General features: G+C 43.1%; 1 long non-coding RNA gene across 1 annotated transcript in view; it reads left to right on the top strand.

The window, feature by feature from the left end:
- The first annotated feature begins 13,217 nt into the window (after positions 1-13,217).
- LOC310757900 overlaps positions 13,218-14,234 on the top strand; it is a 40,398-nt gene continuing 39,381 nt past the window's right edge. The window contains exon 1 of the long non-coding RNA XR_014545555.1: positions 13,218-13,240. This is a non-coding gene — a long non-coding RNA (uncharacterized lncRNA). The remainder of the gene's footprint in view (positions 13,241-14,234) is intronic.

Below are 14,234 nucleotides of genomic sequence, written 5' to 3'. Positions count from 1 at the left end.
AGCCCTGGGCAGCATGGTCAGGAATGATGGGAGTTGTAGCCCAACAAAATCTGGAAGTAAAATCTAGGTTACCTGAAAATCATGGGTGACAAAACCCAAAGCATGAAACTTACAAAATTTATAAAAAGCAATGCATGCAATTTATATTTTAGAGTTACGTTTTGTACATTTTATAGTATGTTTTGTGCTGCTGGTGATTATTGATCATTTTCTCATCTGGAAGGTGAGTGTTAGTGTTTTAAGGTAAAATGAATAACCTTTGGTGGGAATGTCCAACAATGTTTGAACATGTGTGATGATTACTGCTAGGAATTTGTCCACATTAGACCATAAAGGTAAAAGTAAAGGGACCCCTGACCATTAGGTCCAGTCGTGGCCGACTCTGGGGTTGCGGCGCTCATCTCGCTTTATTGGCCGAGGGAGCCAGCGTACAGCATGACTAAGCCACTTCTTGCGAACCAGAGCAGCGCACGGAAACGCTGTTTACCTTCCCGCCGGAGCAGTACCTATTTATCTACTTGCACTCTGACGTGCTTTCGAACTGCTAGGTTGGCAGGAGCAGGGACTGAGCAACGGGAGCTCACCCCGTTGCAGGGATTCGAACTGCCGACCTTCTGATCGGCAAGTCCTAGGCTCTGTGGTTTAAGCCACAGCGCCACCCGCGTCCCACATTAGACCATAGATAAGAATATAAGAAGTGCCGGCTGGATCAGGCAATGGTCCATCTAGTCCAGCATTCTGTTCTCAGAGGGAAGAACTAGGACTTGAGTGCAGCAACTGCTTTTCAGAAGCATTTCTGTCTCAAACATGCATGCCATTTCCTAATGAAGATTGCCAGTGACAGAAACAGAGGGCATCTTCTCCTTTCTTGCCATTTCTTCTCCCTCACATTGTTATTTTTTATTGTACTATTGTACATTCATTGTTTTACCTTTTGGGGGGATCGTTGCCAAAAACTGGTTGGACAACAACAACAACCAACCAATCATCCAGTTTATGGTACCTGTGGTATATTCATTTTTTCACCAGCTCATATGCATAAAATCTACTTTATCCTACTACAACTACCACTACTATGACTGTTGTTACTTCAGCCTACTATTACTCTTGGGGAATGAAAACCAGTGAATGCCCATGTTTAGTGATGCCAGGTAGAGACGCCTGAAGTGGTGACTCACCTTTAGTTAAGGGTGTTGCTAGTGACCAATTGTGTGAATGCCCTGATAAATCACAGGGAAGAAATTAGATGACAGCTCACCTCTCCCTAGAAAACTAATGAAATTCTAGCTGATCTGTGAGATGATGTATTCCAGCCACATGCCAGGACATTCACCAAAGCAGTTGACACAATGAACAGAGCAAAAACTGATTTCACCACTGCAGCTGTTTCTCTGCACCACACTGAGAGAAAGTATTTTTGGAGGAAATTATTCCAGCATATATAGATGGTGTGTCAAAATAATCTGATATCATGACCATAAAAGGTGTTAGGTTGCCATCTGCATACACTGGGAATAAGCACACCAAACTGCATACATAACTGCTGCAGTAATGATTTCCCGAAGAGAAAAACAAAATAGATGGGAACTGCACTTCCAGAGGCCACACAAGGCTGTTTTATTGTGTCACTAGCAAAATGGTTAGTTTGTCTGGCTCACATCCCAGAATATATGAACCAAGGGTCAAATTGAGGCTCTAAAGATGACCAAAACCATTTGATTCCAAAACATAGACAACAGGGTCAGTCGGTGTTGCAGGAAGCGCCGACATCTGCCCAGATGTTTGCTTTGGGGAATCCTGGTCCTGACTCTGAGGCAACACAAAAGATCCGCAAGGAATGTTGATGGGGATTCTGTAACATAATTAAGAGACCACAAATGAAAACTCTTGCAGAAAAATGTAAATAGAGGAAAGACCAATAGAAGGAAATTGGACTTTAAAAGGAGAGCGGGGAAAATTCCTTCAAGCAAAGTTAGGCAACATTTCCGCCCATAGATATTAACAGGCTGGCTCATCAAGGTAGATCTGTGAAAGTCGTTTTATAGAAAATGAGACATGGCCATCAGAAGTAAATTTAAAACAGCTTGCCTTTTCCTGTTAATTCTCTTAACAATGCATGCTGTCTACTTTTTGTCTACTTAACTATGTTTCATACGTCAACTCTGTTAAAGTGCGCTAAGTAGACCTGTACTCACTTGTCACGGCCTGAATGGGGTTTTTCCCCCTATGTCTTGGAAATTTCATGAGCTGTTTAAAGAAGGAATGGTTTAAAAAAGCAATTCTCTCATTAAATATAGGGTCCAGTGCAGTGCTGCTATAGAGTTATCCACAACATTTCCCATTCTCTGATAAATCTGCATGGCTCACCTCTCTGTAAACTGTCTTTCATGCTTTACCACAATGTTATCCTCCTGTGTGTGACTTTGTAATTTTGTAATTTTGAATTTAACACATGGAGAAAACAATAAATGCTGATGGTACAAAGTCATGTCAAGAGCATGGTTATTTTGTTAGAACATAGGAAGATGCCTTGAACAGAGTCAGGCCATTGGTCCATCTATTGTCTAAACCAGGGTTTCCCAAATTTGGGTCTCCAGCTGTTTTTGGACTACAGTCCCCATCATCCCTGACCACTGGTCCTTCTAGCTAGGGAAGATGGGAATTGTAATAAAAAAACAGCTGGAGACCCAAGTTTGGGAAACCCTGGTCTAAACTGACTGGTACTTCTTTTCCAGGATTCCAGACACGAAATGTCTCCCAGCTATACCTGGAGATGCTCTACAATTAGAACAACAAGCTTGGGCTACTCTGGCCACCCAAAGGACTTCAGAGTAGATGGACATTCTCACCAGCTGTCATTGCTAGGGATGTGTCTCCTCAAGAATTTGCCATAGGATGACCATATTTTCAGCTTGATGGCAACAGATAATAGTCAGGTACCCTATAACGAAGATGAAATAGCAGGAACTGCCGTTCTCTCCCCCCCCCTTTTTCACCTTTCCCCTCCCTGCTTTGGCTGGGAATAATGTTATCAAGCAAAGAAATGGCAGTTTTGGATAAAAGCTGAAAAGAGTCTGAGACACAGCTGTCAACTTTTCCCTTTTCTTGCGAGGAATCCTATTTGGAAAAAGGGAATTTCCCTTTAAAAATGGGAAACGTTGACAGCTATGGTCTGAGAGCAGACGTCTGATGTCAGAACAGTGGGTGTTGGTGGTGTGTCAGTGTGTTAAAGTGATACCTCCACTTATGCTCAACCTGTATACAGTGGTACCTCGGGTTACATACGCTTCAGGTTACATACACTTCAGGTTACAGACTCCGCTAACCCAGAAATAGTGCTCCAGGTTAAGAACTTTGCTTCAGGTTGAGAACAGAAATCGTTATCTGGTAGCGCAGCGGCAGCGGGAGGCCCCATTAGCTAAAGTGGTGCTTCAGGTTAAGAACAGTTTCAGGTTAAGTACAGACCTCCGGAACAAATTAAGTACTTAACCCGAGGTATCACTGTATTTGAAAATAAACTCAAAAAAAACCATGTCACTTACTTCCATAAAAAACTGAACCCTGGCCAGGCTGAACACCTGAAATTTCTCACTGCTTAGAGAATTGCAGGAGGGATGTATAAGTCGAGTCCTGTTGGGGTGAGGGGGGGATGCTCTCAGTACATAAGTGATGACAAGTTTCAGTTAAAGCCTAGGCCCTAGAGATGGACATACTAAAAAAGAAAAAAAAAAGAAAAGAGAAAGTGTGTTTGCTTTTCTGTGGCCATCTTATTTGCAGGTAAGACTGTTTAGGTTTGTTTCAAAGACATTTGCCTACCCTTAATTGCTTCAGTAGAACACTGTGTCCATGAGACACAGAGAAGTCTTATTTATAAAGAGGCAGTGAAGTGCTGCCATGGCTTTTTGCGGTATGTACTGGGAGACAGCAAAACATTTACTTGTTTCCAGTGTACCATGCATACATTTATTTACAAAAAGCCCGTTATAAGCTGGTTTTGTAAACAGACAAAATCAGCCGGGGTTATTAATGGATTGTTACACACTCCACCGGCCTGCTGTAAATTAAGCCCCTACTTCCTTTTTCCTGTACAAGTGGGCTAGGCTAGTCTGCCTTTGCCTTTGCTTCTTCAGGGCTATTCATGACTACTAGCCATAATGGTTGAACTCTCTCTGCATAGTCAAAGGCTGTGTCCTTCTAGATTCCAGCTGCTGGAAACCACAGGAAGGGAAGGTGCAATTGTGCTTGCGTCCTGTTTGTGGGCTATGTGGTGGGTCTGACTATATTTTTTTGGGGGGGGAAATGAACAAATTCCTATGCCCCACAATTAACCCAGAGATGCATTTTAAATAAAAGTACACATTCTACTCATGTAAAAACACCAGGCAGGCCCCACAAATAACCCAGACATGCATTTTAAATAAAAGCACACATTCTACTCATGTAAAAACACACTGATTCCTGGACCGTCTGTGGGCCAGATTGAGAAGGCGATTGGGCTGCATCTGCCCCCCGGCCCTTAGGTTGCCTACCCCTGGTCTATTTGTTTCACTAATAGGGCTTAAGTTCTCTCAACGGCAGCTCAAAATTTAAGACACCAATGATGTGATCCTAAAATGAGGCAGTGGTGAAATCCAAAATGAGTTCTACTGCCTCATCCAAAACCCCACCAGGCTCAAAATAGCAGAATGGAAGTGAAGGTAGAGGGACACTTTTGTATTTGTCCATCTGTTTTCTGGTGATTTTTTTTAAAGAGATTTAGAATTCCTCAGAAGTGTGTTTAAACCCACCCAGCCCTCACCTCCAGTTTGTGGGCATGTTGTGGGACCAGAGGGGTTTGGGGTCCTTTGGATTCAAGCCACGGACCAGAATGCCCACAGCACACACCCTTTTTGTCCCTATGAATATCAGACCTTCAATGTCTGCAGGGCCAAGGCTTCAGAGGAGCTGGCAGACGTGGATAAGAGGCTCAGGCATCGACTCTCCCTCTCTGGTACTGAAAAACTAAATGGTCTAGTGGACTAAATTGGTATGAGGCCACTTCCTATGTTCCTAGGTCAAAACGTATGTCAAAGCTATCAAAATATCAAAACAAAAAAAATTAAATGCTACACCATACTCTCAAAGTGTTCTGTTTTAACAGTGTTAACCGTCATGGCTCCATGACGTTGTTCTGAATGTCATGAATTCCACCCTTCCAGTCAGTGAGCAGGATTCAGTCTCAACCTCTGAGGCTTGAAACCAGTGAGTGACCTTACCTCCCTGATTGGTCCAAGGACCGCTTCTCACCCTGCCCCAGCCATTCTCCAAAAGGTCATAAGTTTATGTAGTTACATAGTTACGTAGTTTACATAGTTATGTAGGACCCTCCTCCCCTTGCTGCCATTCGAGAAACCCTCTGACACTCAAGCCACAGAGCCCCAACTTGTGCTCCACAGAGCTAAATTACACACACTTTAGAAACACAAACTGTAGTTGTTGGTTGAGGCAGTAGTAGTGTGTGTGCTATGTATGCGGAAGGTCCAAGGTTCAGGGCTGTGAATCTCTCTTGTCTGAAACCTTGGAAATCCACTGCCAATCAGTGTTGACAATATGAAGCTAGATGGACCAATGGCCTGACTCAGTATAAACAAGGCAGTTTCCTATGTTCCATCACTAGGTAAATAATGTTTCTGAAGTAAAATCAGCTACTCTCCTAATAATCAACAACACCAAAGCAACAGGACCTTTCCTCTTTTTGCCTTGCTGTAAGGAATAATCTGCATATCTGCATATCAACAACCTCAGATATGCAGATGACGCAACCTTGATGGCAGAAAGTGAGGAGGAGTTAAAGAACCTTTTAATAAGGGTGAAAGAGGAGAGCGCAAAATATGGTCTGAAGCTCAACATCAAAAAAACGAAGATAATGGCCACTGGTCCCATCACCTCCTGGCAAATAGAAGGGGAAGAAATGGAGGCAGTGAGAGATTTTACTTTCTTGGGCTCCATGATCACTGCAGATGGTGACAGCGGTCACAAAATTAAAAGACGCCTGCTCCTTGGAGAAAGGCGATGGCAAACCTAGACAGCATCTTAAAAAGCAGAGACATCACCTTACCAACAAAGGTCCGTATAGTTAAAACCATGGTTTTCCCAGTAGTGATGTATGGAAGTGAGAGCTGGACCATAAAGAAGGCTGATCGCCGAAGAATTGATGCTTTTGAATTATGGTGCTGGAGGAGACTCTTGAGAGTCCCATGGACTGCAAGAAGATCAAACGTATCCATTCTTAAGGAAATCAGCCCTGAGTGCTCACTGGAAGGACAGATCGTGAAGCTGAGGCTCCAATACTTTGGCCACCTCATGAGAAGAGAAGACTCCCTGGAAAAGACCCTGATGTTGGGAAAGATGGAGGGCACAAGAAGAAGGAGACGACAGAGGATGAGATGGTTGGACAGTGTTCTCGAAGCTACAAACATGAGTCTGACCAAACTGCGGGAGGCAGTGGAAGACAAGAGTGCCTGGCGTGCTCTGGTCCATGGGGTCACGAAGAGTTGGACACAACTAAACGACTAAACAACAACAACAAGAAATAATCTACTGAATTTCACAGATGTGCTAGATTTGGGATTACTGGACACAGTACTTTTAAGTATTTTGTTTAATGAGAAATAATAATGGACAATGAAGAATTGGTTGAAGCTTTCCCAAATGTTCCCTTAGCTTTGTGCCTTTATCTAACTCTGCCCATTTCAAATTGTGAAGGGAGAAAGAACGTTCTCCAAATTATCCGTCATTAAAAATGAATTATGGTCAACAATGCTGTAGTCAAGACTCTTTGCCATTATCTGTTCTCTCTCTGGAATAAATTACTTTTGATACTCTCATAACCTAATCTGCTTCCAAGAACAGCGGGGGGGGGGGGGGAAGAGAAGACAATATGACAACTTTCACAATAACCTGAATACAGTTAGTCATTAATGGGTAAACATTTTATTTCACTTTGTATTCGATATTTATATTAGTTGTTGAAACATGAAAAAAGGGTCCTAATTCAGAAGGACTGCAGGAGTGCTACACATTGCAGATTATTTCAACATACTACTGAAAAGGGTTTCTTGAGGCTGGAGAGTTGGCATTTTGATTGTAGACATATAAAACCTTAACATGCTGCTTCTGATGTCAAATAAAGATGGTAGTTAAGTTCTGAAGGGTATGGCAGACCCTGAGGATTTTTTTAGAGTTTGGGCTTTCACGCTACGTGAAAGCGTGGGCTTTCATGCTACGGTATATATGAATAAGCAAACACTAAGGGGCCTCGTGTCATCTATGAATTTCTGTGGAGAAACTGTAAGACCTTTCTCTCGTGATCTCATGGATCCATTGTACCCTTTTTTTACGTCAGCCTGCTCCATGAGACTCCACCTTCATTAGGATATTATAAGTAACCCCCTTTCTGAGGTTACTTATATCTTTTATCACTGCATATCCAATTCAAATCTATTTACTGGTTGTCCTATATATTCTATTTAGGTTACGTTTTTATGTCAATCCTGCTAATGATATAAGCTGTTTACATACATTCCTTCTTTTTGCCAGATTCCAGTGCCACTTCCACAACAGGAACACCTGCAGCACCCCTGTAGTGAGATTATATGGGTTTCGCTACATACCTGTTCTGCATACATACCTGTTCTGCAAAAAGGGCATGCAGTTGACTTGAACTTCCTCTTCTCTACCTTTTCCCAAAGTGTGCTCCAGCCATTTTATGGATTCATAACTGCACATAACTGTAGACATTATTTAATTGTCTTTAACTTATGGAGCTGTTCCTTTTTTGTATTTTCCGTTTTATCGTCTTTCATTTTATTGCACACTGCTTCGGCAACTTTTTGCAGTGACACTACAAATGAAAGTCATGGCAGCACAAAGTCCGACGTGTGAGAATTGTACAACAGTGATCTTACTGCTGTAGTAGAATAAATGTGTAAACAGCCCCACTTTTGCTGTTCTCGGTGGGCTTCTATCGAAATCTATATTACAGGAGAAATTGAACAAATGCTTATATGTATGAGCAATGCAATTCATTTGGCATTGTTAATGAGGGGATGCAATGTTTAAATTAGAGAGTTAAAAATATTGATTTGACCAAATAGTGTCACAGTTATTCAGACAGGATTTTTTTTTAATACAGACTGCAGACAGCAAGAACCATCTTAAACAGAGCAACCCACATAGTTTTTCTCTGCCACATCAGGTGATTACTGCCATGACCTTTTTTGTGTCACCGAAAAACAGGAGAATGATACTGTTGAATCCAGAAACATTGTTCTTACATGCATATTCATTTGCTTGATCCATTAATCAACTAAAACCTCATACAAATAATCAACTGAAATGTCCAGCTGGAACCTTTTCAAATTAGGAAGCCGTGTGAACTGGAATAACCAATCGCCTCCTTTGAGGCTGTTTTTCACTCTGAGCAATAGGTTAACAGGGAAGCTCTCAGGCAGCTCCATCCCTTCTTCCCATGGGCGTAAGTATTGCCTGAACCAAATTTAGGGCCTGCAGATGTTTGGAACTGTCTCTGCAAAGTGTTTATATCAATGCTAGATTTGAGCCAATTGGGATTCACCAAGAGTCTAGAGATGGGTAACTGAAGAGGGAATATAAACTTCCTGAGACAGAGATCAGCTGCGACAGCAAAGTGCTCAGCTTTCTCTAACATGTTTCTACTCTTATGTAGTTGTGTTGAAACTTAAAGGTAGCTTCATCTCCATCTCCATCCAGACTTTAACTGTCTCATCTCACCCTGTATGCTACAATTACAGTTGTTCCTTTAGGATGCGAGATGTGCAATTCCTGTGTCCACTATGCTCCCCCCCCTTTCTTTGCCAGCCTCTCCAGCGTTCCTGCTCCTGCTCCTGTTTATGTTCCATCTCTTTGGTAACATCAAATTGATGTAACTGACAAAATACCATTTTTGTCTGTATGCATTGATCTGATCTTGCTGTCTATGTGGTCTTTATAAAACAACAACAACAAGAGCTCTTTGCAAAGGCACTGCATTGCACTCTGTAATTATCGTTTTCTTTAAAGGAACCAAAGTACCTTTCATAGAAGTAGGTCAGAGTAATATCTTGCTTATCTAACATGCCATGTTGATTTCTGAGCAGGCAAAGCAGCACTTCCAGTGGCAATAGCCCAAGTTGCCCTTGGCAAGGTCCACTTTGGTGTGATGAACAAAACGGCCAGTCTTCATGCAGACTTTGGCATCTAATGATAGAAAAAGCTAGGGGATAATGAGAAACTTTATGGACTGCCACATAGAACTGTTTTGTTGTTTTTTTTATTTGCTTTTTTAATAAACCCCTAATAATTTTGAGTCTTTGAAGACTGGAGGTATATTTTGTAATGGGAATGAAGCATAATGATCTAAAAGCATTCGCACAGTGTGGGATAGTGCATCATAGTTTATTCAGCCGCACTGCAAAGTTCAGATACTACAGCCATGGACAATAGCAAGGGTCATAATATTAAAAGAGCCAAAGTTGACTTAATACATGCAGTTTCTGCATAACCGTACTATATTTACTACCACAGAGATTAGAAAATTTAACAAATATGTTCTGACTTTTCAACTAAGCATCCCCTCAGTGCTTGTTTGACTGGTACATCTTCAGATTAAACCCAGAAGCCATTTGAACAGGAAAAGGCTATTGTGCTGGAGATTGTATGCAGCCACATACTACATCGGCCATAGATTTGTCTAATTCCGCTTTAAAGTCGTTTAAGTTCATGGGAGTTACCAGATCAGGAAGAAACCAATTCCACATGTGAAATTTTAGAGATGGGGGAGAAATTTGGTGTAGTTCACATTTAAAGGATAACCAACCTAATTTGCGCTCCCTGAAACAGCCTTTCCCAACCTTGGGTCCCCAGATGTTGTTGGGCTACCACTCCCATCATCGTAAGCAGCAGGGGCTGCAGTCAGGGATGATGGGAGTGGTAGTCCAACAACATCTGGGGACCCAAGGTTGGGAAAAGCTGCCTTGAAGCAATATGTGAACTGAAATGGCCATTCTTCAAAATTCAAACTTCTCCAAATTTTGAAGTGCAGTTCTTCACTCAAGTAATGTGTGCAAAAATGCAAATACAGTGGTACCTCAGAACTCGAATGGCTCTGTTCTCAAATGCTTCAGCTCCTGAATGCCGAAAACCCGGAAGTAAGTGCTCTGGTTTTCGAATGTTCCTCAGAACATGAATGTCCAGCGCGGCTTGTGCTGTGCAAAATCCTAGTTGTCGGCCAATTGGAAGCCACGCCTTAGAACTCAAACGTTTCAGAAGTCAAACGGTCTTGCAGAACAGATTACGTTCGAGTTCTGAGGTACCACTGTACTGGGGTATATTAGTGAAAATAGCATACAAAAATGCATTATATTAAGAAAAATTGCTTGCAAACATGTCTGTTGAGAGAAATTTGCACTGAAAGGCTGATGAATTTTCATGAATGCTCTTTGTTTCATGCAAACTGATATAGAAATGTGAAGTGAACTTATGGTTGGAAAACGGAGAAATGGAGAGAAACCAAAACTGATAGATTCATCCATCTCTAGTCATTATGTACTGTGTGTAGAAGAATGCTTGAGAAAGTTACATGAACCAGATACACACTGATCTCTCCCTTCCTACCTCTGAGTAAACATGTGTAGGACTGTGCTGCTAATGTTTTTAAATCTCACTATGAGTGTGCCAGCCCAATGACACAGAGTCTCTATAATAAATTTTAAAAAATTAAAAAATTGTCCAGTAGCAGCTTAGAGAACAACTAAGTTTGTTCTGGGTATAAGCTTTTGTGTGCATGGATACTTCTTCAGATACACACTGCATCAGACCAACATGGCTACCTACCTGAACAGAGACTCTCTATAAGAGCACCCACTTCCAAGAATGTGAGAAACTGCATAGAGGTTCTGTTTTCAAATTCTTCTGATGAAATTTACCCTAAGAGCTCTAGGGAATGGTCATTCACTTGCACACTCACTTATGACAAACACACACATTCATGTAACACCAATGACCTGCTCTGCTCCAGAGGAAGAACTGAGGGGAGAGCGACTGTCTGCAGGCAATGGCTTCCACCTGCCTTGCCCCACCCCTGGGAGCCTTTCCCAGACCATGACTTTGAGAACAGCAGAGGAGAGTTCAGGGATAGTTTCTTGTTTTGTTTTGTTTAAAATAATTTTATAAGTTGTGTGTCCTTGTTTCTTAATCTAATCCTTTTACATCGTTTTGTATTTGTATTTGTGGCATTTTATGTATTGTGATTTGCTGCTATTTTTATCGATTATAGATAAGTAATACTTTATTGTAATTGAAAAGTGTAAACTGTTTAATTATTACTTGTTGATGTTTAATTTTAGTGTTTACTATTGGGTTCTAATGCATTATTGCATATTGCTTTATTTGGTATAAGTTGTTTATTTTAAAGTTATTGTGACTTTTTGTAAAGGATCTGATTGTTAGTGTCAGGGACTCAGGAGCAGGAGCACTGGGGAGAGAGGAAATGGAGAGCGAAGGGGAAGAATCCGAGGGCAGCGGAGGGGAGTATGACAGTGGCCCGAGAGATTCCATGAGCTTCTCCAGCGAATCAGAAGATTCCCAGAAGGGGGCGCCGATGGTCAGGGCAAGGGGGGTCCCAGGGGGGACGCACCAGAAACAAGGAGCCAGAGGGGAACCCCAAAGCAGCAGTGGGGGATCGGGACCAGTTTCCCCACCAGAGCGTAGTGGGGGGGAAGAGTCACATGTGTCAGGGCCAGCGTCTCCTCCAGCGGGGAGAGAGAGTGAGTCAGGGCTGACCACACCTCCAACGGAGGGGAGGTCAGTTGCAGCCAGCCCCCCCAGAGGGGGAAGCAGTGACAGCAGCAGCAGTGAAACGGTCAGGAGAAAAGTTACCGGCTGGGCGCGCGCGCCAAGTTCAAATGTACAGGCGCGGGGAACAGCAGGAGACCCGGATGGGGAACCAGCTCCTAAAGCCCGCCGGAGGGAGGGAGAAGGCTCAGGGGAATCAGCGGGAGAAGAGGCTAGAAAGGGCGGAACCCCGGCGGGCAGGCGGACCCAGAGGAGAAAGGAGCAGCGGAGAAGGTGGAGCAAGGCTAGAATCTTAAATTGGTGTCAAGGGGGAGGAGACTCAGACGGAGCATCAGCGGTCTGACAGTTGAGACGTAGAGCTGCACGCTGCGGCTCTGGAAGTGAAACTGAACTTCAATAAAGACTTTTGTACTTAACAACGAAGCAGCGTTGGTCCTTTGTGAGCTGGGACCTTGGGCAGCTCTGACAGTTAGTATTAATGTTTGATGTATTATTATTAATTTTGTGTGTGTTGGAAGTCGCCCAGAGTGGCTGGGGCAACCCAGCCAGATGGGCAGGGTATAAATAAAATAATAATGGTAATGATGATAAACAAATGTCTGTAGTCTCCTGCGCAGTTAGCAGTGGAATATGCTAATCTTGGAGGGGGGGGATATGTTAGGAATTAAAACACACTTTCTCTAAATTCTGGAAAAGACAGCTTGGGGGGGAAATATTGCAGGAAATTAAGCACCCCTTCCCCCAACAGAGCAAATGTCACCTCACCTATGGTGGCTGCTGTGCTACAATTCAAAGAGAAATGGGTGGCCTCCATTTGCTCAAGAATAATGGCTCTCATGAGCAAGTCAATGCTGTTGTTCGAGCTGTAAAAAAGTTACTGAGGCTTTCTCACCTTTGCGACATATTCCTCAATTGTTCGCCCTTCTAAACAAATCACTGCCGTTGTTGCAAAGGCTGGGTGGAACATCCCTGCTATGCACCTGAATGCACCTGTCGCTGTCTATCATAACAGCTCGCTGATTTCCACAAAGTGTTCACGTAATGGCAAGTGGCAGACTAGTGGGTATTGTGCAAATCAGCAAGGTGAGGGTTAAAATACAGGCCCTGGCCCTGTGAGTTGGCTTTTAGTTGGTAGTGCAAATTGCACATGCTTGACCTCTTCTAGGCTGTTCTCTGCTGGTTGACGGCACACCCCATTTGGTCATGCTCTGCAAACAAAGCACAACAGCAATGCAAACAAAGCGAGGAGCAGAGCGGGATCCTCATTCCTCCAGTAGTGACTGTAAGCAGTTGTCATTTCCTTTTTGTGCACTGGTATGCAAGCCAAAGTTCAAGCCGTTTACGTGGGATTCTTCGGAGCCCGCCATCTCCTGAAATGGAGCTTTTGCAAGTACAAGCACAAAATCATCAATTTTCTTTAGACTTAGTGTGTTTTCCTGCTGCGAGATTGTGAAGCTGGCAGGACATCATTGTCTGCAAGGAATGGCTTCCATTTGGGCTCGAAGCCAGCTGAGACAGGAATCCAAAGTGCTTTGCTGCTTGGCAAGTATTGGGGCAGCAAATCTTAATTGTTTCCTTCTCTCTCTCTCCCCCTTTCTTGGGAGGGGAGGGCAGCATGTACAAATTTGTTCTAGGGGAAAGAATGGCAATCCAGAGAAAACAAATCACCGCATAATCCATCCTCACTGCACTTTCCCCATTTGTCATTCACAAGTTTAACTATTGTTTGTGTTACAGCAGCTCCTACAGGCAGGCACCCACCATGTTAGGTATGGGGTGGATATACAGGGAAGGATGCTGGCTGCGTTTTTTCAAGAAATTTATAGTAGACAGAGAATGGAACGGGATGGGGAATCAGGGAATAAAAGCAAAGTTAGGAAGCAGAATCAGTCTTCATTTATCAGGCTATGACCGTTTGCTGTCCTGAATAGGGTTCAATTTTGTTTTAAAGATTTTTCTCTTATGCAGAGTCCCAAAGCGCGGATTATTCTAACTTCAGTTCATTCAGGTATATTGTTTCTGTCCAAAGCAATCACAATAGTATCTTTTCAACAGCCTCTATATATTTGGGGCTGCTACCTTTTCCTTTCAAATAGCTCAGCTACCTCCAGACCTTCGTCCCCCACCCCACCCCATTTCCCTGTTGCTGGCGGTTCTCACCCCACCCACTAGATCAGCACTACGATCCAGGAATATCCCATGTTGCATTACACAGGAGGAAGGTAATGAGTGGACTAAATCAGGTTCAGCACATTCCTCACTACTGCGCATTCAGGTCAGTTGATAAAATGCCAGCCAGATAGAAAGCCTACCTCCATCCCTCTTAAACCTCACAGAACAAAAGGCATGAGATGTGTGCGTGCCCATACATGTGTGTAAGGCTT

This window comes from Podarcis filfolensis, assembly GCF_964270895.1.
Source record: "Podarcis filfolensis genome assembly, chromosome: 2".
In the NCBI taxonomy this organism is placed as follows: Eukaryota; Metazoa; Chordata; class Lepidosauria; order Squamata; family Lacertidae; genus Podarcis; species Podarcis filfolensis.
Note: the sequence above shows the minus strand (reverse complement) of the source record. Positions and strands in the feature narration are given on the sequence as shown.